General features: G+C 48.8%; 1 protein-coding gene across 5 annotated transcripts in view; it reads left to right on the top strand.

Moving 5' to 3' along the window:
* Positions 1-25,657, top strand: part of LOC139259631 (tensin-1-like) — an 875,917-nt gene that overhangs the window by 506,639 nt on the left and 343,621 nt on the right. The window lies entirely within an intron of this gene.

A 25,657-nucleotide genomic window follows, 5' to 3' on the forward strand; every position in this document is an offset into this window, starting at 1 on the left:
TAAACAGTGACTCTGTACAGTTACAGTGAGTGACCCTTACCCTGAATAAACAGCGACTCTGTACAGTTAGTGAGTGACTCTTACTCTGAATAAACAGTGACTCTGTACAGTTACACAGTGAGTGACCCTTACCCTGAATAAACAGTGACTCTGTACAGTTACACAGTGAGTGACCCTTACTCTGAATAAACAGTGACTCTGTACAGTTACACAGTGAGTGACCCTTACTCTGAATAAACAGTGACTCTGTACAGTTACACAGTGAGTGACCCTTACCCTGAATAAACAGTGACTCTGTACAGTTACAGTGAGTGACCCTTACCTTGTTGAATAGGAAGTTCATTACTGGCTGATGATGGTACAATTAAAGTATCTGGATAAGTAGTAACTGAGTTAACAACAACAACTTACGTATAGATAGCGCTTTAAATGTAATAAAACATTCCAATATGCTTCAAAGGAGCTTTATCAGACAAGAATTGACATCGGGCCTGTTGTGTATCTGTAAAGCATGCACTCCCATGTACCGCCACCAGGGAGCTCATCCCCTGAAGTCCCAAGGGATCCCAGCATCCCTTGGGAGCACTGTATATAAGGCCTGTTCCTCACTCTGGAGTGTCTTAGTAAAGACTGAGGTCACTGTTACTTTAACCTCCCTGTGTGCAGCCTCATCTGTGTTAGGAACACAATAACTGGCGACGAGTATACGAATCCAACGCAAAGATGCAGCAAACTATGGGCATCCTGGAGAAGTTCTCGGAGGGTGAGGACTGGGAAGCCTATGTCGAACAGCTAGACCAGTACTTTGTAGCCAACGAGCTGGACGGAGAAGGAAGCGCTGCAAAAAGGAGAGCGGTCCTCCTCACAGTCTGTGGGGCACCGACCTACAGCCTCATGAAGAATCTTCTGGCTCCGGTGAAACCCACAGATAAGTCGTATGAGGAGCTGTGTACACTGGGTCGGGAGCATCTTAACCCGAGGGAGAGCGTGCTGATGGCGAGGTATCGGTTCTACACGTGTCAGCAATCTGAAGGTCAGGAAGTGGCGAGCTACGTCATCGAGCTAAGGCAACTTGCAGGACAATGTGAGTTTGATGGCTACCTGGAGCAAATGCTCAGAGACTTTTTTGTTCTGGGCATTGGCCACGAGACCATCCTACGAAAACTTTTGACTGTAGAGACACCGACCCTCAGTAAAGCCATTGCGATAGCACAGGCGTTTATGTCCACCAGTGATAACACCAAACAAATCTCTCAGTACACAAATGCTAGCAATGTTCATAAATTAACTGGAACTGCGTTTGCGAGCAGAAATGTACAGGGCAGAAACCACGAGTCTGCAACCGCCAGCAGGCCTCAGGTGACCCAGATGACTGAGTCTGCAACAAAGGATGAATGCAAGGCAATTCACACCTTGTTGGCGTTGTGGAGGCTTCCATTCAGCCTATTCATGCCGCTTCAAAAGGTATGTTTGCAAGAGCTGTGGAACAATGGGGCACCTCCAACAAGCTTGCAGACGAGCTGCAAGCTCTGCAAAACCTGCTAACCACCACATGGCAGAGGAAGATCGGTCCATGGTGGATCAAAGCTGCTTGGAAGGAGCTGGCTGGGCAAAATCTGCTGGAACTGTGATGACATCCGACGCTATCACATGTCGATGAGGCATCACGGAGACATGGCTCCAGGGTGACCAAGGCTGGGAACTCAACATCCAAGGGTATTCAGCATTTAGGAAGGATAGACAGAAAGGAAAAGGAGGCAGGGTGGTGGTTAAAGAGGAAATCAATGCAATTGTAAGGAGGGACATTAGCCTGGATGATGTGGAATCTGTATGAGTGGAGCTGCGGAATACCAAAGGGCAGAAAACGCTAGTGGGAGTTGTGTACAGACCACCAAACAGTAGTAGTGAGGTTGGGGACAGCATCAAACATGAAATAAGGGATGTGTGCAATAAAGGTACAGCAGTTATCATAGGCGACTTTAATCTACACATTGATTGGGCGAACCTAACTGGTAGCAATGCGGTGGAGGAGGATTTCCTGGAGTGTATTAGGGATGGTTTTCTGGACAAATATGTCGAGGAACCAACCAGGGAGCTGGCCATCCTAGACTGGGTGATGTGTAATGAGAAGGGACTAATTAGAAATCTTGTTGTGCGAGGCCCCTTGGGAAAGAGTGACCATAATATGGTACAATTCTTTATTAAGATGGAGAGTGATAAAGTTAATTCAGAAACTAGGGTCCAGAATTTAAAGAAAGGTAACTTCGACGCTATGAGGTGTGAATTGGCTGGAATAGACTGGCAAATGATACTCAAAGGATTGATGGTGGATAAGCAATGGGAAACATTTAAAAATCATATGGATGAACTTCAGCAATTGTACATCCCTGTCTGGAGTAAAAATAAAACTGAGAAGGTGGCTCAACCGTGGCTAACAAGGGAAATTAAGGATAGTGTTAAAACCAAGGAAGAGGCATATACATTGGCCAGAAAAAGCAACAAACCTGAGGACTGGGAGAAATTTAAAATTCAACAGAGGAAAACTAAGGGTTAAATTAAGAGGGGGAAAATAGAGTACGAGAGGAAGCTTGCAGGGAATATAAAAACTGACTGCAAAAGCTTCTATAAATATGTGAAGAGAAAAAGTTTAGCAAAGACAAACGTAGGTCCCTTGCAGTCGGATTCAGGTGAATTTATAATGGGGAACAAAGAAATGGCAGGCCAACTGAACAAATACTTTGGTTCTGTCTTCACGAAGCAAGATACAAATAACCTTCCAAATGCACTAGGGGACCGAGGGTCTAGTGAGAAGGAGGAACTGAAGGATATCCTTATTAGTCGGGAAATTGTGTTCGGGAAATTGATGGGATTGAAGGCCGATGAATCCCCGGGGCCTGATAGTCTGCATCCCAGAGTACTTAAGGAAGTGGCCATAGAAATAGTGGATGCATTGGTGATCATTTTGCAACAGTCTGTCGACTCTGGATCAGTTCCTATGGACTGGAGGGTAGCTAATGTAACACCATTGTTTAAAAAAGGAGGGAGAGAGAAAACGGCTAATTATAGACCAGCTAGCTTGACATCAGTAGTGGGGAAAATGTTGGAATCAATTATTAAAGATGAAATAGCAGCGCATTTGGAAAGCAGTGACAGGATCGGTCCAAGTCAGCATGGATTTATGAAAGGGAAATCATGCTTGACGAATCTTCTGGAATTTTTTGAGGATGTAATTAGCAGAGTGGACAAGGGAGAACCAGTGGATGTGCTGTATTTTGACTTTCAGAAGGCTTTTGACAAGGTCCCGCACAGAGATTGTTGTGCAAAATCAAAGCGCATGGTATTGGGGGTAATGTGCTGACGTGGATAGGGAACTGGTTGGCAGACAGGAAACAGAGAGTCGGGATAAACGGGTCCTTTTCAAAATGGCAGGCAGTGACTAGTGGGGTGCCGCAGGGCTCAGTGCTGGGACCCCAGATCTTTACAATATACATTAACGATTTGGATGAAGGAATTGAGTGTAATATCTCCAAGTTTGCAGATAACACTAAACTGGGTGGCAGTGTGAGCTGTGAGGAGGACGCTAAGAGGCTGCAGGGTGACTTGGACAGGTTAGGTGAGTGGGCAAATGCATGGCAGATGCAGTATAATGTGGATAAATGTGAGGTTGCAAAAACACGAACGCAGAATATTAACTGAATGGTGACAGATTAGGAAAAGGGGAGGTGCAACGAGACCTGGGTGTCATGGTTCATCAGTCACCGAAAGTGGGCATGCAGGTACAGCATGCGGTGAAGAAGGCAAATGGTATGTTGGCCTTCATAGCTAGGGGATTTGAGTATAGGAGCAGGGAGGTCTTACTGCAGTTGTACAGGGCCTTGGTGAGGCCTCACCTGGAATATTGTGATCAGTTTTGGTCTCCCAGTCTGAGGAAGGACATTCTTGCTATTGAGGGAGTGCAGCGAAGGTTCACCAGACTGATTCCAGGGATGGCTGGGCTGTCATATGAGGAGAGACTGGATCAACTGGGCCTTTACTCACTGGAGTTTAGAAGAATGAGAGGGGATCTCATAGAAACATCTAAGATTCTGATGGGACTGGACGGGTTAGATGCGGGAAGAATGTTCCCGATGTTGGGGATGTCCAGAACCAGGGGACACAGTCTTAGGATAAGGGGTAAGGCATTTAGGACTGAGATGAGGAGAAACTTCTTCACTCAGAGAGTTGTTAACCTGTGGAATTCCCTGCCGCAGAGAGTTGTTGATGCCAGTTCACTGGATATATTCAAGAGGGTGTTAGATATGGCTCTTACGGTTAAGGGGATCAAGGGGTATGGAGAAAAAGCAGGAAAGGGGTACGGAAGGAATGATCAGCCATGATCTTATTGAATGGCGGTGCAGACTCGAAGGGCTGAATGGCCTACTCCTGCACCTATTTTCTATGTTTCTATGTTTCGATTTTGGTAACTTCCTACCGGGGTTAAGCACCCTCTTAGAGCCCCTACATGTGTTATTGCGTAAAGGTGAGAACTGGGTATGCGGAAAAAAACAAGGAATTGCTTTTGAGAAAGCCAGAAACATTTTATGGTCCAACAAGCTGCTTGTATTGTATAACCCGTGTAAAAGACTTGTGCTAGCATGTGATGCGTCATCGTACGGAGTCGGGTGTGTATTACAACAAGCTAACGTTGCGGGGAAGTTGCAACCTGTTGCCTATGCCTCCAGGAGCTTGTCTAATGCCGAGAGGGCCTACAGCATGATTGAGAAAGAGGCATTAGCATGTGTGTTCCGGGTAAAGAAAATGCATCAGTACCTGTTTGGCCTCAAATTTGAGCTGGAAACCGATCACAAGCCCCTCATATCCCTGTTCGCTGAAAAGAAGGGGATAAATACTAATGCCTCAGCCCGTATATAAAGGTGGGCACTCGCGCTATCAGCGTATAACTATACCATCCGCCACAGGCCAGGCACCGAGAACTGTGCGGATGCTCTCAGTCAGCTACCATTGCCCACCACGGGGTTGGAAATGGCGCAGCCTGTAAACTTGTTGATGGTGGCGCAGCCCGCAGACTTGTTGATGGTGATGGAAGTGTTTGAAAATGATAAATCACCTGTCACGGCCCGCCAGATTAGGACTTAGACCAGCCAAGATCCTCTGCTGTCCCTAGTAAAAAACTGTGTACTGCATGGGAGCTGGGCCAGCATCCCCGTTGAAATGCAAGAGCTAATCAAGCCGTTCCAGCGGCGAAAGGACGAACTGTCCATTCAGGCAGACTGCCTGTTGTGGGGTAACCGCGTAGTGCGACCCAAAAAGGGCAGGGAGACGTTCATCTTGGATCTCCACAGCACACACCCGGGTATAGTAATGATGAAAGCGATAGCCAGATCCCACGTGTAGTGGCCCGGTATCGACTCTGACTTAGAGTCCTGTGTACGGCAATGCAGCGTGTGTGCTCAGTTGAGCAACGCACCCAGAGAGGCACCACTAAGTTTGTGGTCCTGGCCCTCCAGACCATGGTCGAGGATCCATGTCGACTATGTGGGCCCGTTTCTCGGTAAAATGTTCCTGCTGGTGGTGGATGCTTTTTGAAAATGGATTGAATGTGAAATAATGTCGGGAAGCACCGCCACCGCCACCATTGAAAGCCTGAGGGCCATGTTTGCCACCCACGGCCTGCCTGACATACTGGTCAGTGACAACGGGCCATGTTTCACCAGTGCCGAATTTAAACAATTCATAAACCGCAACGGGATCAAACATGTCACCTCGGCCCCGTTTAAACCAGCCTCCAATGGGCAGGCAGAGCGGGCAGTACAAACAATCAAACAGAGCCTTAAACGTGTCACAGAAGGCTCACTCCAAACCCGCCTGTCCCGAGTACTGCTCAGCTACCGCACGAGACCCCACTCCCTCACAGGGGTGCCCCCGGCTGAGCTACTCATGAAAAGGTCACTTAAAACCAGACTCTCGCTGGTTCACCCCAACCTGCATGATCAGGTAGAGAGCAGGTGACAGCAACAAAATGTAAACGATGGTCACGTCACTGTGTCACGGGAAATTGATCTGAATGACTCTGTGTATGTGCTAAACTATGGACATGGTCCCAAGTGGATCGCGGGCACGGTGATAGCTAAAGAAGGGAGTCGGGTGTTTGTAGTCAAACTAGACAATGACAAATTTGCAGAAAGCACCTGGACCAAACGAGGCTGCGGTTCACAGACTGCCCTGAACAACCCACAGCACACACCACCTTTTTCGAGCTCACAACACACACCCAAAGGATCAATGACACCATGCCGGACCAGGAAATCGAACCCATCACACCCAACAGCCCAGCAAGGCCAGGCTCACCCAGCAGCCCTGCAGGGCCAACAACACGCCAGCCCAGCGAGGGCACAGCCAACACACCAGAACAGACATTTGTACCGAGGTGGTCCACCAGGGAAAGAAAGGCTCCCGACCGCCTCACCTTGTAAATAGTTTTCACTTTGACATTGGCGGGGAGTGATGTTGTGTATCTGTAAAGCATGCAGTCCCATGTTCCACCACCAGGGAGCACATCCCCTGAAGTCCCAAAGGATCCCAGCATCCCTTGGGAGCACTGTCTATAAGCTGGTCCCTAAGTATATAAGTCGGCGAGAGGCGGGAGTTCCGGGGATCGGAGAGGCCTACAAAAGGCCAGTGAGACCGGGAGCAGCACGAGTTCGGCGAGAGGCGGGAGTTCCCGGGATCGGACAGTCCTACAAAAGGCCAGTGAGACCGGGAGCAGCACGAGTTCGGCGAGAGGCGGGAGTTCCCGGGATCGGAGAGTCCTACAAAAGGCCAGTGAGACCGGGAGCAGCACGAGTTCGGCGAGAGGCGGGAGTTCCCGGGATCGGAGAGTCCTACAAAAGGCCAGTGAGACCGGGAGCAGCACGAGTTCGGCGAGAGGCTTGTGTCGCTACAGGTAGAAGGCAAAAAAGAAGTAGAAAGAAATAGAAAGGTGACGTCACAGCCAAGGGGTAAGTGATTGGCTGGTGATTGGTGAGTAGTTTTTCTTTTTTCTCGTCTATAACAGCGAGTAAGCTTTTGCATTGTTGTTGTCAATTTAAGGGTATCTAAGGGTTAAGTCATGGCAGGAGAGCTCGGTCACGTGATATGCTCCTCCTGTACCATGTGGGAACTCAGGGACAACACCAGTGTCCCTGACGACTACATGTGCGGGAAGTGTATCCGCCTCCAGCTCCTGACGGTCCGCGTTGTGGAATTGAAGCTGAGGGTGGATTCACTCTGGAGCATCCACAATGCTGAGAATGACGTGAGTAGCACGTGTAGCGAGTTGGTCTTACTGCAGGTGAAGGGTCCACAGCCAGAAAGGGAATGGAAGACCAGCAGGAAGAGCAGTGCAAGGAAGGTAGTGCAGGGGTCCCCTGCGGTCATTCCCCTGCAAAACAGATACACTGCTTTGAGTCCTGTTGAGGGGGATGACTCATCAGGGGAGGGCAGCAGCAGCCAAGTTCATGGCACCGTGGCTGGCTCTGCTGCACAGGACGGCAGGAAAAAGAGTGGGAGAGCGATAGTAATAGGGGATTCAATTGTAAGGGGAATAGATAGGCGTTTCTGCGGCCGCAACTGAGACTCCAGGATGGTATGTTGCCTCCCTGGTGCAAGGGTCAAGGATGTCTCGGAGCGGGTGCAGGACATTCTGAAAAGGGAGGGTGAACAGCCAGTTGTCGTGGAGCACATTGGGACCAACGATATAGGTAAAAAAAGGGATGAGGTCCTACGAGATGAATTTAAGGAGCTAGGAGCTAAATTAAAACGTAGGACCTCAAAAGTAGTAATCTCGGGATTGCTACCAGTGCCACGAGCTAGTCAGAGTAGGAATCGCAGGATAGCTCAGATGAATACGTGGCTTGAGCAGTGGTGCAGCAGGGAGGGATTCAAATTCCTGGGACATTGGAACCGGTTCTGGGGGAGGTGGGACCAGTACAAACCGGACGGTCTGCACCTGGGCAGGACCGGAACCAATGTCCTAGGGGGAGTGTTTGCTCGTGCTGTTGGGGAGGAGTTAAACTAATATGGCAGGGGGATGGGAACCAATGCAGGGAGACAGAGGGAAACAAAAAGGAGACAAAAGCAAAAGACAGAAAGGAGATGAGTAAAAGTGGAGGGCAGAGAAACCCAAGGCAAAAAACAGAAAGGGCCGCTGTACAGCAAAATTCTAAAGGGTCAAAGTGTAATAAAAAGGCAAGCATGAATGCTCGGTGCCTCAATGCGAGGAGTATTCGGAACACAGGAGAGGGCTCTGAGCTAGTTACAGTGGGTGAGAGCTCAGATGAAAAGGACCCCAAGAAAGAATGCAAAAGGCAGGAGGTAACAGAGCAGAGTTGCACTGGGGTAAGTGTAAACCACAAGGTGATAGGAAGGGACAATATGTATGAATATAAAGGGGCTGCAGGAGGGGTCAAAACTAAAAATCATGGTTTAAAAACGAGTATTAAAACACTCTACCTAAACGCACGTAGCATTCGAAATAAAGTAAATGAGTTTACGGCACAAATCATTACAAATGGGTATGATTTGGTGGCCATTACAGAAACGTGGTTGCAGGGTGGCCAAGACTGGGAATTAAACATACAGGGGTATCTGACAATTCGGAAAGATAGACAAGAAGGGAAAGGAGGTGGGGTAGCTCTGTTAATAAAGGATGATATCAGGGCAGTTGTGAGAGACGATATTGGCTCGAATGAACAAAATGTTGAATCATTGTGGGTGGAGATTAGAGATAGTAAGGGGAAAAAGTCACTGGTGGGCGTAGTTTATAGGCCCCCAAATAATAACTTCATGGTGGGGCGGGCAATAATCAAGGGAATAATGGAGGCATGTGAAAAAGGAATGGCAGTAATCATGGGGGATTTTAACCTAAATATCGATTGGTCAAATCAAATCGCACGGGGTAGACTTGAGGAGGAATTCATAGAATGCATACGGGATTGTTTCTTTGAACAGTATGTTACAGAACCTATAAGGGAGCAAGCTATCTTAGATCTGGTCCTGTGGAATGAGACAGGAATAATAAACGATCTCCAAGTAAAAGATCCTCTCGGAATGAGTGATCACAGTATGGTTGAATTTGTAATACAGATTGAGGGTGAGGAAGTAGTGTCTCAAACGAGCGTACTATGCTTAAACAAAGGGGACTACAGTGGGATGAGGGCAGAGTTGGCTGAAGTAGACTGGAAACACAGACTAAACGGTGGCACAATTGAGGAACAGTGAAGGACTTTTAAGGAGCTCTTTCATAGTGCTCAACAAAAATATATTCCAGTAAAAAAGAAGGGCGGTAAGAGAAGGGATAACCAGCCGTGGATAACCAAGGAAATAAAGGAGAGTATCAAATTAAAAACCAATGCGTATAAGGTGGCCAAGGTTAGTGGGAAACAAGAAGATTGGGAAAATTTTAAACGACAGCAAAGAATGACTAAGAAAGCAATAAAGAAAGGAAAGATAGATTATGAAAGTAAACTTGCGCAAAACATAAAAACAGATAGTAAAAGCTTTTACAGATATATAAAACGGTAAAGAGTGAATAAAGTAAATGTTGGACCCTTAGAAGATGAGAAGGGGGATTTAATAATGGGAAATGTGGAAATGGCTGAGACCTTAAACAATTATTTTGCTTCGGTCTTCACAGTGGAAGACACAGAAACCATGCCAAAAATTTCTGGTCACAGGAATGTGGGAAGGGAGGACCTTGAGACAATCACTATCACTAGGGGGTTAGTGCTGGACAGGCTAATGGGACTCAAGGTAGACAAGTCCCCTGGTCCTGATGAAATGCATCCCAGGGTATTAAAAGAGATGGCGGAAGTTATAGCAGATGCATTCGTTATAATCTACCAAAATTCTCTGGACTCTGGGGAGGTACCAGCGGATTGGAAAGCAGCTAATGTAACGCCTCTGTTTAAAAAAGGGGGCAGACAAAAGGCAGGTAACTATCGGCCGGTTAGTTTAATATCTGTAGTGGGGAAAATGCTTGAAACTATCATTAAGGAAGAAATAACGGGACATATAGATAGGAATAGTGCAATCAAGCAGACGCAACATGGATTCATGAAGGGGAAATCATGTTTAACTAATTTGCTGGAATTCTTTGAGGATATATCGAGCATGGTGGATAGAGGTGTACCGATGGATGTGGTGTATTTAGATTTCCAAAAGGCATTCGATAATGTGCCACACAAAAGGTTACTGCAGAAGATAAAGGTACGCGGAGTCAGAGGAAATGTATTAGCATGGATAGAGAATTGGCTGGCAAACAGAAAGCAGAGAGTCGGGATAAATGGGTCCTTTTCGGGTTGGAAATCGGTGGTTAGTGGTGTGCCACAGGGATCGGTGCTGGGACCACAACTGTTAAAATATACATAGATGACCTGGAAGAGGGGACAGAGTGTAGTGTAACAAAATTTGCAGATGACACAAAGATTAGTGGGAAAGCGGGTTGTGTAGAGGACACAGAGAGGTTGCAAAGAGATTTAGATAGGTTAAGCGAATGGGCTAAGGTTTGGCAGATGGAATACAATGTCGGAAAGTGTGAGGTCATCCATCTTGGGGAAAAAAATCAGTAAAAGGGAATATTATTTGAATGGGGAGAAATTGCAACATGCTGAGGTGCAGAGGGACCTGGGGGTCCTTGTGCATGAATCCCAAAAAGTTAGTTTGCAGGTGCAGCAGGTAATCAGGAAGGTGAATGGAATGTTGGCCTTCATTGCGAGAGGGATGGAGTACAAAAGCAGGGAGGTCCTGCTGCAACTGTATAGGGTATTGGTGAGGCCGCACCTGGAGTACTGCGTGCAGTTTTGGTCACCTTACTTAAGGAAGGATATACTGGCTTTGGAGGGGGTACAGAGACGATTCACTAGGCTGATTCTGGAGATGAGGTGGTTACCTTATGATGATAGATTGAGTAGACTGGGTCTTTACTCGTTGGAGTTCAGAAGGATGAGGGGTGATCTTATAGAAACATTTAAAATAATGAAAGGGAAAGACAAGATAGAGGCAGAGAGGTTGTTTCCACTGGTCGGGGAGACTAGAACTAGGGGGCACAGCCTCAAAATACGGGGGAGCCAATTTAAAACCGAGTTGAGAAGGAATTTCTTCTCCCAGAGGGTTGTGAATCTGTGGAATTCTCTGCCCAGGGAAGCAGTTGAGGCTAGCTCATTGAATGTATTCAAGTCACAGATGGATGGATTTTTAACCAATAAGGGAATTAAGGGTTACGGGGAGCGGGCGGGTAAGTGGAGCTGAGTCCACGGCCAGATCAGCCATGATCTTGTTGAATGGTGGAGCAGGCTCGAGGGGCTAGATGGCCTACTCCTGTTCCTAACTCTTATGTTCTTATGTTCTTATTTAAGGCCTGCCTCACTCTGGAGTGTCTTAATAAAGACTGAGGTCACTTTAACCTGTGTGCAGCCTCATCTGTGTTAGGAACACCATAGGTCCAGAGAAGGAGGTATTGGTCCACTTGGTCAAAGAGGTAGCTTCAAGGGGCTATAGACAGGCTGAGTGAGTGGGCAAGACCATGGCAAATGGAATATAATGTGGAGAATTGTGAAGTTGTCCACTTTGGTAGGAACAATAGAAAAGCAGAGTATTGTTTAAACGGTGAGAGATTGGGAAATGTTGGTGTTCAGAGGGACCTGGCTGTCCTTGTACACCAATCACTGAAAGTTAACCTGCAGGTACAGCAAGTGATTAAAGCAAATGGTATGTTGGCCTTTATTACAGGAGGGTTTGTGTATAAGAGTAAAGACGTCTTACTGCAATTATACAGGGCCCTGGTGAGACCACACCTGGGGTACTGTGTACAGTGTCGGTCTCCTTACCTAAGGAAGGATATACTTGTCATAGGGGGAATGCAGCGAAGGTTCACCAGACTGATTCCTGGAATGGGAGGGCTGTCCTATGCGGAGAGATTGAGCAGACTGGGCCGATATTCTCTAGAGTTTAGAAGAATGAGAGATGATCTCATTGAAACATACAAAATTCTTACAGGGCTTGACAGGGTAGATGCAGGGAGGATGTTTCCCCCCAGGCTGGGGAGTCTAGAACCAGGGGTCACAGTCTCAGGATAAGGGGTCGGCCATTTAGGACTGAGATGAGGAGAAACTTCTTCACTCAGAGGGAGGTGAATCTTTGGAATTCTTTGCCCCAGAGGGCTGTGGAGGCTCAGTCTTTGAGTATATTCAAGGCAGAGATCGATAGATTTTTGGATATTGAGAATCAAGGGATATGGGGCTGGTGCTGGAAAATGGAGTTGAGGTCGAAGATCAGCCATGATCTTACTGAATGGTGGAGCAGGCTCGAGGGGCCGAATGGCCGACTCCTGCTCCTATTTCTTATGTTATTCAGGAGAGTCTTAAAGGACGAGAGAGAGTTGAAAAGGCCAGAGGTTTATGGAGGGACTTCCGGAGCTTAGGGCCTAAATAGCTGTTGTCCCGGCCGCCAATTCTGGGGCGAAATAAGTGGTAGATGCACAAGCCGGCAGAATTGGAGGGGCGCAGAGATCTCAGAGGGTTGTAGGGCTGGAGGAGGTTACAGAGACAGGCTGGCGTGAGGTTATGGAGAGATTTGAACATGAGGATGAAAATTTTAAAATTGAGGCGTTGCTTGGCAGAGAGGCAGTTTAGGTCATCGAGCACAGGGGATGATGAGTGAACAGGACTTGGTGCAAGTTAGGACAGGGGCAGCAGGGTTTTGAATGAGCTGAAGTTTCTGGAGGCTGAAAGACAGGAGACTAACCAGGAGAGTGTTGCAATAGAGCAAGTGTGTTGAATTAACTCATTCCCTGTCATTTTCTTGCGTGAGCCCAGATAGTGAACCTTGACAGCTGTTCGACCTTGAATGCATCACATTTGAGGACAACTCTTTCTAGCTGAAACGATTGGTTAGCTATCAGTATCAGGACCTCGGGGCAATAGTTTTCCCCTCTCTAGCCTTGTGGAGCAAGAGGGAAATGAACCCAGTTGATGCATCCTTCACTGCTGCCACTCAAATCCGCTGTCTCCAGATTGGCAATTTCAATCAGTGGGAAACCCCAAAACCTGTTGTGGCACAGCCATGTGACTAAGTATTGTGTCATTGTCTCAGGGTAATAGAATTATATAATCATAGAAACTTACAGCACGGAAGGAGGCCATTCGGCCCATCGTGTCTGTGCCGGCCGACAAAGAGCTACCCAGCCCCTAATCCCACTTTCCAGCTCTCGGTCCGTAGCCCTGTAGGTTACGGCGCTTCAGGTGCACATTCAAGTACTTTTTAAATGTGATGAGGGTTTCTGCCTCTACCACCCTTTCAGGCCGTGAGTTCCAGACCCCCACCACACTCTGGGTGAAGAAAGTTCTCCTCAACTCCCCTCTAATCCTCCCCCCAGTTACTTTAAATCATTCCAACTTTCAACTCCTTCCATGTCTGTAGGTAAAATATGATCAATGTGAATAAACCTAACTTGTCCATGATCAAACATCTTGACCAAATATGTGCAAGGGCCACATATCTTCACTAATCTTCCTGGTAACCACTTTAGCCATTTACGGCGATGGTTCTTCACTCTAACCTTATGAATCAATTATACACTGCTTTATCTTATTCGATCATGATTCTCTTTCTGCCTTAATTGTATCTCTTCGGCTTTAACGATGAGAACCTGGTCCGTGGCTGTCGTTTGAGAAACAACTCTGCTGGTGTTCTACCAGTGGATGTGGTGTATCTGGACTTCCAGAAGGCATTTGACAAGGTGCCACATAAAAGGTTACTGCACAAGATAAAGGTTCACGGGGTTGGGGGTAATATATTAGCATGGATAGAGGATTGGCTAACTAACAGAAAACAGAGAGTCGGGATAAATGGTTCATTCTCGGGTTGGCAACCAGTAACTAGTGGGGTGCCGCAGGGATCAGTGCTGGGACCCCAACTATTTACAATCTATATTAACGACTTGGAAGAAGGGACTGAGTGTAACGTAGCCAAGTTTGCTGACGATACAAAGATGGGAGGAAAAGCAATGTGTGAGGAGGACACAAAAAATCTGCAAAAGGACATAGACAGGCTAAGTGAGTGGGCAAAAATTTGGCCGATGGAGTATAATGTTGGAAAGTGTGAGGTCATGCACTTTGGCAGAAAAAAAAATCAAAGAGCAAGTTATTATTTAAATGGAGAAAGATTGCAAAGTGCTGCAGTACAGCGGGACCTGGGGGTACTTGTGCATGAAACACAAAAGGTTAGTATGCAGGTACAGCAAGTGATCAGGATGGCCAATGGAATCTTGGCCTTTGTTGCAAAGGGGATGGAGTATAAAAGCAGGGAAGTCTTGCTACAGTTATACAGGGTATTGGTGAGGCCACACCTGGAATACTGCGTGCAGTTTTGGTTTCCATACTTAAGAAAGGATATACTTGCTTTGAAGGCAGTTCAGAGAAGGTTCACTCGGTTGATTCCGGAGATGAAGGGTTGACTTATGAGGAAAGGTTGAGTAGGTTGGGCCTCTACTCATTGGAATTCAGAAGAATGAGAGGTGATCTTATCGAAACATATAAGATTATGAGGGGGCTTGACAAGGTGGATGCAGAGAGGATGTTTCCACTGATGGGGGAGACTAGAACTAGAGGGCATGATCTTAGAATAAGGGGCCGCCCATTTAAAACTGAGATGAGGAGAAATTTCTTCTCAGAGGGTTGTAGATCTGTGGAATTCGCTGCCTCAGAGAGCTGTGGAAGTTGGGACATTGAATAAATTTAAGATAGAAATAGACAGTTTCGGAACCGATAAGGGAATAAGGGGTTATGGGGAGCGGGCGGGGAAGTGGAGCTGAGTCTATGATCAGATCAGCCATGATCGTATTAAATGGCGAAGCAGGCTCGAGGGGCCGTATGGCCGACTCCTGCTCCTATTTCTTATGTTCTTATGTTCTAGTTGTATGAGGAGTATTACGATAAGTAATCAGAAAATTTGTGGTCCAACGCCAACTGCTGTTTCTTTGGATTTGGATCCAACATTTGCTGAAAGCACATTACACAATTTGTACTGGGCACTCTGCTTTACCATTTGATGCAGGGTGGAACTTTGGTATATTTCACACTGTTTCTGCTCATGTGGGGTTATTGCCCCAATACCCCGTGCACCCCCTCAGTGGGTTATTGCCCCAATACCCGTGTGCCCCCTCAGTGGGTTATTGCCCCAATACCCCGTGTGCCCCCTCAGTGGGCTATTGCCCCAATACCCCATGCACCCCCTCAGTGGGTTATTGCCCCAATACCCCGTGCACCCCCTCAGTGGGTTATTGCCCCAATACCCGTGTGCCCCCTCAGTGGGTTATTGCCCCAATACCCCGTGTGCCCCCTCAGTGGGTTATTGCCCCAATACCCCGTGCACCCCCTCAGTGGGTTATTGCCCCAATACCCCGTTTACCCCCTCAGTGGGTTATTGCCCCAATACCCGTGTGCCCCCTCAGTGGGTTATTTCCCCAATACCCCGTGTGCCCCCTCAGTGGGTTATTGCCCCAATACCCGTGTGCCCCCTCAATGGGTTATTGCCCAATACCCCGTGCGCCCCCTCAGTGGGTTATTGCCCAATACCCGTGTGCCCCCTCAATGGGTTATTGCCCCAATACCCCGTGTGCCCCCTCAGTGGGTTATTGCCCCAATACCCCATGTGCCCCCTCAGTGGGTTATTGCCCAATACCCGTGTGCCCCCTCAATGGGTTATTGCCGCAATACCCCATGTGCCCCCTCAGTGGGTTATTGCCCCAATACCCCGTGTGCCCCCTCAGTGGGTTATTGCCCCAATACCCCGTGCACCCCCTCAGTGGGTTATTGCCCCAATACCCCGTGCACCCCCTCAGTGGGTTATTGCCCCAATACCCCGTGCACCCCCTCAGTGGGTTATTGCCCCAATACCCGTGTGCCCCCTCAGTGGGTTATTGCCCCAATACCCCATGCACCCCCTCAGTGGGTTATTGCCCCAATACCCCGTGTGCCCCCTCAGTGGGTTATAGCCCCAATACTCCATGTGCCCCCTCAGTGGGTTATTGCCCCAATACCCCGTGTGCCCCCTCAGTGGGTTATTGCCCCAATACCCCATGTGCCCCCTCAGTGGGTTATTGCCCCAATACCCCGTGCGCCCCCTCAGTGGGTTATTGCCCCAATACCCCGTGTGCCCCCTCAGTGGGTTATTGCCCCAATGCCCCGTGTGCCCCCTCAGTGGGTTATTGCCCCAATACCCCGTGTGCCCCCTCAGTGGGTTATTGCCCCAATACCCCGTGTGCCCCCTCAGTGGGTTATTGCCCCAATACCCCATGTGCCCCCTCAGTGGGTTATTGCCCCAATACCCCATGTGCCCCCTCAGTGGGTTATTGCCCCAATACCCCATGTGCCCCCTCAGTGGGTTATTGCCCCAATACCCCATGTGCCCCCTCAGTGGGTTATTGCCCCAATACCCCGTGCGGACCCTCAGTGGGTTATTGCCCCTTACCCCGTGCGGACCCTCAGTGGGTTATTGCCCAATACCCCGTGCGGACCCTCAGTGGGTTATTGCCCCAATACCCCGTGTGCCCCCTCAGTGGGTTATTGCCCCAATACCCCGTGTGCCCCCTCAGTAGGTTATTGCCCCAATACCCCATGTGCCCCCTCAGTGGGTTATTGCCCCAATACCCCATGCGCCCCCTCAGTGGGTTATTGCCCCCTTATCCCGTGCGGCCCCTCAGTGGGTTATTGCCCCAATACCCCATGTGCCCCCTCAGTGGGTTATTGCCCCTTACCCTGTGTGCCCCCTCAGTGGGTTATTGCCCCAATACCCCGTGCGCCCCCTCAGTGGGTTATTGCCCCAATACCCCGTGTGCCCCCTCCCTGCGTGCGGACATTGTGTAAGACACTGGTAGATGAACGGTGAGCTGTTTTGAAACAATCGGATTGTGGAGCAGGGCGCTGGGGTGCAGGGGAAACACGAGTTCTCCTGTTTCAAGATGATTGTAGCCCAAGGAATGTTAGGAATTCCTGCAGCAGGAAAATGATATGATTGGGATTTAATTAAATTGAAAGAATGTAAATAAACTTAGTGAGTGCTAGGATCTGAACCTGTGCTACTGAATTTACATAAAGCTCTCGTACTTCTGCGAAGAACTTTGATTTATAACTGTGTGAAATTAATTGCTTGTGAAGTACTGCAAAGACTGGCGTGACCATAAGAACATAAGAATTAGAAGCAGGAGTCGGCCATTCGGCCCCTCGAGCCTGCTCCGCCATTCAATATCGCGGCTGATCTTCGACCTCAACTCCACTTTCCCGCCCGATCCCCATATCCCTCGATTCCCTCAATATCCAAAAATCTATCGATCTCAGCCTTGAATATATTCAAAGACTGAGCCTCCACAGCCCTCTGGGGCAGAGAATTCCAAAGATTCACCACCCTCTGAGTGAAGAAATTCCTCCTCATCTCAGTCCTAAATGGCCGACCCCTTATCCTGAGACTGTGACCCCTGGTTCTAGACTCCCCAGCCCGGGGGAAACATCTTCCCTGCATCTACCCTGTCAAGCCCTGTAAGAAATTTGTATGTTTCAATGAGATCACCTCTCATTCTTCTAAACTCCAGAGAGTACATGCCCAATCTACTCAATCTCTCCTCATAGAACAACCCTCCCATTCCAGGGTGAACAGTCTGACAGGCCCTGACCTGAACACTGCTTCTATGGCCAGAACCACCTTTATACCAGCCATTAGGGCGGGAGGGATTTATGGATTCCAATCCCACCAGATGTGAATATCCTGCTGGATCTCAACACTGAAGGAACTGTCTGGAGAGGAATTCGAACCCTCTCCCTTCGCTAAAGGCGGTAATGTTACCGCGACTATCATACAATTGCAGAAATTTACAGCACGGGAGGAGGCCATTCGGCCCATCGTGTCCATGCCAACAAAGAGCTACCCAGCCTAATCCCACTTTCCAGCTCTGGGTCCGTAGCCCTGCAGGTTACGGCACTTCAGGTGCACATCCAAGTACTGTTTAAATGTGGTGAGGGTTTCTGCCTCTACCACCCTTTCAGGCCGTGAGTTCCAGACCCCCACCACCCTCTGGGTGAAGTAATTTCCCCTCAAATCCCCTCTAAACCTCCCCCCAATTACTTTAAATCTATGCCTCCTGGTTGTTGACCTCTCTGCTAAGGGAAACAGGTCCTTCCTATCCACTCTATCCAGGCCCCTCATCATTTTATACACCTCAATCAGGTCTCCCCTCAGCCTCCTCTGTTCCAAGGAAAACAACCCCAGCCTATCCAATCTTTTCTCATAGCTAAAATTCTCCAGTCCCAGCAACACCCTGGTAAATCTCCTCTGTACCCTCTCCAGTGCAATCACATCCTTCCTGTAATGTGGTGACCAGATCTGCACGCAGTACTCCAGCTGTGGCCTAACCAGTGTATTATACAATTCACGCATAACTTCCCTGCTCTTATATTCCATGCCTTGGCTTTAATATTCATTTTTCTTACCAGCTCCCCATCAATACCTTGCTATTAAACCCCCATAACAACAAAATGCTGGAAAGTGGGATTAGGCTGGATAGTTCTTGGTCGGCCGGCGCGGACACAATGGGCCGAATGGTCTCCTTCCGTGCTGTACATTTCTGATAGGACCTCCCTGCTGTTACTTGCAGATATGACTAGTCACTGGCTTGTTAGGAACTTTCATAGCATGTCCACCGTTCCATCCCTGGTCTGTGCTGGGATACCTGATTTCACGTCTGCCAGCACCTGGGATAAGCAAGGGTTTCTGCTGCTGATCGCTATCCAGTGACTCTCGCTCGAAAATGTGCGTGTGTGCAGACGTTGGTTTCAGGCTTGGCTCTGATGCCTTCCATGGTGGAATGTCATCAGTCTCTAGGCTCATGGATGGAGAATCCCCGCTCGGTGCAAGTGTGAGAGGGCGTTCAGCAGCTGCAGGATCCATGCCTTGTGTGCAATCGAAGCTTTACGTGGTTGTGTGCCGTGTGTTGTGGGCCACTCCGACCTGTGAGAGGACACCACCCCTGGGCCAGAGGGTAAACGAGAGCTGGAGCGGGCCCTGGAACATCGTGGGCTATACCATTACAACTTGCAGCGCGAGCCGCTCCAAGTGCGTGACTACTTCGAGCTGGGTGACTGGGCGATGGTCACCGTTTGGAGTGTGGGCAGGAACATTGGTGGGACCCAGAAACAGCGGAGGAGCGGAAAGGTCGGGGCGGATGAGCGGCGAGAGATCATGGCGGAGGAGCAGTGGCTGATTGAGGCGGAGAAGCGGTGAGGGATAGAAACATAGAAACATAGAAACATAGAAAATAGGTGCAGGAGTAGGCCATTCGGCCCTTCTAGCCTGCACCGCCATTCAATGAGTTCATGGCTGAACATGCAACTTCAGTACCCCATTCCTGCTTTCTCACCATACCCCTTGATCCCCCGAGTAGTAAGGACTTCATCTAACTCCTTTTTGAATATATTTAGTGAATTGGCCTCAACAACTTTCTATGGTAGAGAATTCCACAGGTTCACCACTCTCTGGGTGAAGAAGTTTCTCCTCATCTCGGTCCTAAATGGCTTACCCCTTATCCTTAGACTGTGTCCCCTGGTTCTGGACTTCTCCAACATTGGGAACATTCTTCCTGCATCTGACCTGTCTAAACCCGTCAGAATTTTAAACATTTCTATGATATCCCCTCTCGTCCTTCTAAATTCCAGTGAGTATAAGCCCAGTTGATCCAGCCTTTCTTCATATGTCAGTCCAGCCATCCCGGGAATCAGTCTGGTGAACCTTCGCTGCACTCCCTCAATAGCAAGAATGTCCTTCCTCAGATTATGAGACCAAAACTGAACACAATATTCCAGGTGTGGCCTCACTAAGGCCCTGTACAACTGTAGCAACACCTCCCTGCTCCGATACTCAAATCCTCTCGCTATGAAGGTCAGCATGCCATTTGCTTTCTTTACTGCCTGCTGTACCTGCATGCCAACCTTCAATGATTGTGGCGGAGATTCGGCGAGTGATCGTAGCGAATGTTTGGTGCGGCGGTGCGGCGAGTGTTTTGTGGTGGAGGTGCGGTGAATGAGGGCCCAGGGGCCCAGAAGAGCCAAGGGCTCCAGGGGCAGCACGGGCCCAGCCCACACTGCGATATGTATGCACTGGGTCCGTGTAGCAGAGCTGGTCTCCAGTCGTCCTGGTTAACCCTTGCCACTGGACCAAGACCTCGCTCTGTCAAGCCCCGTGTGGTGGCTGGTGTGCAACGGTCACCCCACGTTAAAACAATCCACCCACAGGCATCTTCCACCCTTCAACTGGAGTTCAGGACTGGAACATCGGGTCCTTCATTGAAACATCAGTGAACTTGTCCCTTGGTGTGGGAGCAAGTGGTCCTCGTTCCAGGGGCCACCTATGATGATGATGATGACACTGGCGGTTATTTTAAATCCCCCATGTTTCTGTTATGTCTCTTAGGCAGGGAAAGGAATGGGTGAGAGTGGGAGTCGCCAGGCAGTGCTGAGTTATGCCGGGATAATGTGTTGCCATGGCGCCGGTGAGAACCAAAGGTGCACGTGATGAAAGGCGGTTAGATTGATGGGTTGGTCAGATCCACAGGTACCGACTGTCACTGGGGTACAGTTAGAAAGTCAGAAAGCCTTGCTTCACAGCCACTGAAGTATTGTTGGAGTGTAGTCACTGTTGTAATGTAGGAAATATGGCAGCAAATTTACACATAGCAAGGTCCCACACACAGAGCAATGTGATCATGACCGCATAGTCTGCTTTGGTCATGGTGATTGAGGGTAAATATTGGCCAGGATAATTCCCCTGCTCTTCTTCAAAATAGTGCCATGGGAGAGCAGACGGGGCTTCGGTTTAACATCTGATCCAAAAGACGGCACCTCCGACAGTGCAGCACTCCCTCAGTACTGCACTGGAATGTCAGCCTAGATTTATGTGCTCAAGTCCCTGGACTGCAACAGTCCCACAAACACCGACTCTCACTGGGGTACAGTCCCACACACACTGACTCTCACTGGGGTACAGTCCCACACACACTGACTCTCACTGGGGTACAGTCCCACACACACACTGACTCTCACTGGGGTACAGTCCCACACACACTGACTCTCACTGAAATATGGCTTGTCTGCCTCTTTCTGACTGAGTCTCTTGAAGGCTCTCTCATGTATCCTACATGGTTACTGTTGGTACTATCACAAGGTGTGCCACCAGAGGGCACCGCAGTGGGAGACTCGCAGGTTACCTGTATAGGTGTGCCTGGTCTCGTATAAAAGGCAGGCCACCAGATGTGATCCTCACTCTGGAGTTAACAAATAAAGGACGAAGGTCACTACAGTTTAATGCAACACACTGCCCCATGGGGTCATTGTTAGAGCATCTCAGGACACCACAAGCTCAGTACATTTTTCTCAGATTCTCACACTCTCCATTTTCCTCTCTGTTTCTGGCTGGTTAAGTGACGCCTCGATTCTAAAATTCTTATCCTTGTTTTTAAATCCTTTAATGACTTCGCCCCTCCCTATCTCTGTAACCTCCTCCAGTCCTACCACCCTCTGAGATCTCTGCTCCCCTCTAATTCTGCCCTCGTGTGCTTTACCAATTTCAATCGCTCCACTATTGACGGCCGTGCCTTCAGCTGCCTGGGCCAAACATCTCTTTCACCTTTTAAGATGCTCCTTAAAACTTACCTCTGTCCAAGCTTTCGGTCATCTGCCCTAATTTCTCCTTCTGTGGCTTGGTGTCAAATTTTGTTTCTATAACCCCCCTGTGTAGTGCCTTGAAACGTTTCACTGCTTTAGGGTGCTATAGAGATGCAAGTTGTTGTTGTCTCTCTCACTGTTTCTCCCTGACACTATCTCTCTCTCTTTTTCTCTCTCTCTCTCACTGTTTCTCCCTGACACTATCTCTCTATTTCTCTCTCTCTCTCTCTCACTGTTTCTCCCTGACACTATCTCTCTCTCTTTCTCTCTCTCTCTCTCTCACTGTTTCTCTCCCCGACACTATCTCTCTCTATTTCTCGCTCTGTCTCTCACTGTTTCTCTCCTCAACACTATCTCTCTCTCTGTCTCTCACTGTTTCTCTCCTCAACAGTATCTCTCTCTCTGTCTCTCACTGTTTCTCTCCTCAACACTATCTCTCTCTCTGTCTCTCACTGTTTCTCTCCCTGACATTATCTCTCTCTATTTCTCGCTCTGTCTCTCACTGTTTCTCTCCCCGACACTATCTCTCTCTATTTCTCTCTCTGTCTCTCACTGTTTCTCTCCCTGACACTATCTCTCTGCCTCTCCCTTGTCCTCTCATCCTTGCTTTACTCATACCCATATATAGTGTTTTGTTGTTAAATCTCTCACTGGGTGCCAGTATGCAGCTCACTGACAATAATCCTGGTGTGAGAGTCTGCATCGTAGCGAAGGCAGTTCAGGAGGGATCCTAGCTGACAATGTACAGTCGGAGAACTCTCTTTATCTACTGATTGGGACGAAGGTAGGAGGTCTGTAACTGCTGATCTTAATTGTATGCCGTGTCGACTGTGAGATCTGTTAATCGGAAGTTTGGTGCAATGCAAAGATCAGTTAATTCAGGACCAGCGTCCCCGAGAGCCGTTCAGACAGCCACTGTGCAGCGGCTGTGTTTCGTTAGCTTGTGTGTGCACATGTTTTGGTCCTCAGTGTCACTGTCCCAGTCTCGGATTGGGCTGTTGAAGTTGAGAAGCGGCTTCATTAATAGCCAGTTGTCACTGGACACAGTGCGTCCCTCCCTCCCACACCAGAACAACGCATCTCCGCCGGTGTGGAAGGTGTGGGTCTGTCCCTGGGGTAGCGGGCACAGACTTTGAGCCGGATCGCGGGATCACCAGCCACACAATCCGATCCACTGCCTGCTGGGCGACAGGACCGAGCCCCAGCACTCACCCACACACCGGGTCAATTGCAGTTAAGGGGCAAATGGGGAAAAAGGCCTCCCCCCTCAGCTAATCGCGGGCAGTTTTCCAATCCCATTGACCATGCAGGAGGGGGCGATCTGGGAGCTCAGGCATTGACCCGACTGCAGTCAGGCTGCCAATGGTGTAGGATATCGATATAAAACAAGGAGGTCAGGCAATTGGGTCAGACGTTAACCTTTGGCCTCTGGGCTCAGGATACAAACCCAGGGGAGACGGGAACCGTGAAACATTCCTCATTCTGATGCCTATAAAGACAATACATGATGGACGTCTCGGCGTGGGCCCAGAACACAATAATGTCACAATAAATATGAAGTAAGAACATTTTACATTGGTGCAGCAGTGGCCATTTTTCAGAGGCTGCGACACAGACATTGATGGGACAGTGTAGGGGGAGCTTTACTCTGTATCTAAACCCCCTGTACCTGCCCTGGGAGTGTTTGATGGGACAGTGTAGAGGGAGTTTTACTCTGTATCTAACCCCCTGTACCTGCCCTGGGAGTGTTTGATGGGACAGTGTAGAGGGAGCTTTACTCTGTATCTAACCCCCTGTACCTGCCCTGGGAGTGTTTGATGGAACAGTGTAGAGGGAGCTTTACTCTGTATCTAACCCGTGCTGTACCTGCCCTGGGAGTGTTTGATGGGACAGTGTAGGGGGAGCTTTACTCTGTATCTAACCCCCTGTACCTGCCCTGGGAGTGTTTGATGGGACAGTGTAGAGGGAGTTTTATTCTGTATCTAACCCCCTGTACCTGCCCTGGGAGTGTTTGATGGGACAGTGTAGAGGGAGCTTTACTCTGTATCTAACCCCCTGTACCTGCCCTGGGAGTGTTTGTTGGGACAGTGTAGAGGGAGCTTTACTCTGTATCTAACCCCCTGTACCTGCCCTGGGAGTGTTTGATGGGACAGTGTAGAGGGAGCTTTACTCTGTATCTAACCCCCTGTACCTGCCCTGGGAGTGTTTGTTGGGACAGTGTAGAGGGAGCTTTACTCTGTATCTAACCCCCTGTACCTGCCCTGGGAGTGTTTGTTGGGACAGTGTAGAGGGAGCTTTACTCTGTATCTAACCCCCTGTACCTGCCCTGGGAGTGTTTGATGGGACAGTGTAGGGGGAGCTTTACTCTGTATCTAACCCCCTGTACCTGCCCTGGGAGTGTTTGATGGGACAGTGTAGAGGGAGCTTTACTCTGTATCTAACCCCCTGTACCTGCCCTGGGAGTGTTTGATGGGACAGTGTAGAGGGAGCTTTACTCTGTATCTAACCCCCTGTACCTGCCCTGGGAGTGTTTGATGGGACAGTGTAGAGGGAGCTTTACTCTGTATCTAACCCCCTGTACCTGCCCTGGGAGTGTTTGATGGGACAGTGTAGAGGGAGCTTTACTCTGTATCTAACCCCGTGCTGTACCTGCCCTGGGAGTGTTTGATGGGACAGTGTAGAGGGAGCTTTACTCTGTATCTAACCTGTGCTGTACCTGCCCTGGGAGTGTTTGCTGGGACAGTGTAGAGGGAGCATTACTCTGTATCTAACCCCCTGTATCTGCCCTGGGAGTGTTTGATGGGATAGTGTAGAGGGAGCTTTACTCTGTCTCTAACCCGTGTTGTACCTGCCCTGGGAGTGTTTGATAGGACAGTGTAGAGGGAGTTTTACTCTGCATCTAAATTTTTCGAGGAGGTAACCAGGAGGGTCGATGAGGGCAGTGTGTACGATGTAGTGTATATGATCAGCCATGATCTTATTGAATGGTGGTGCAGGCTCGAAGGGCCGAATGGCCTACTCCTGCACCTATTTTCTATGTTTATATGTTTCTATGTTTCTATGATACAAAAATTGGCTGTGTGGTTGAGAATGAAAAAAGAAGCTGTGGGTTTCAGGAAGATATCGATCTACTGGTCAGGTGGGCAGAACTGTGACAAATGGAATTCAATTCAGAGAAGTGTGAGGTAATGCATTTGGGGAGGTCTAACAAGGCAAAGGAATACACATTAAATGGTAGGACACTGAGAAGTGTAGAGGAACAAAGGGACCTGGGAGTGCAGGTCCACAGATCCCTGAAGGTAGCAGGCCAGGTAGATAAGGTGGTTGAGAAGGCATACGGAATACTTGCCTTTATTAGCCGGTGCATAGAATACAAGAGCAGGGAGGTTATGCTTGAACTGTATAAAACACTAGTTAGACCACAGCTGGAGTACTGCGTGCAGTTCTGGTCACCACATTACAGGAAAGATGTGATTGCACTGGAGAGGGTACAGAGGAGATTTACGAGGATGTTGCCTGGACTGGAGAATTTTAGCTATGAAGAAAGATTGGATAGTTTTCTTTGGAACAGAGGAGGCTGAGGGGAGACCTGATTGAGGTGTATAAAATTATGAGGGGCCTGGATAGAGTGGATAGGAAGGACCTGTTTCCCTTAGCAGAGGGGTCCCCAACCAGGGGGCATAGATTTAAAGTAATTGGGGGGAGGTTTCGAGGGGATTTGAGGGGAAATGTCTTCACCCAGAGGGTGGTGGGGGTCTGGAATTCACTGCCTGAAAGGGTGGTAGAGGCAGAAACCCTCACCACATTTAAACAGTACCTGGATGTGCACCTGAAGTGCCGTAACCTGCAGGGCTACGGACCCAGAGCTGGAAAGTGGGGTTAGGCTGGGTAGCTCTTGGTCGGCCGGCGCAGAT

Source organism: Pristiophorus japonicus, chromosome 3 (genome assembly GCF_044704955.1).
Source record: "Pristiophorus japonicus isolate sPriJap1 chromosome 3, sPriJap1.hap1, whole genome shotgun sequence".
In the NCBI taxonomy this organism is placed as follows: Eukaryota; Metazoa; Chordata; class Chondrichthyes; family Pristiophoridae; genus Pristiophorus; species Pristiophorus japonicus.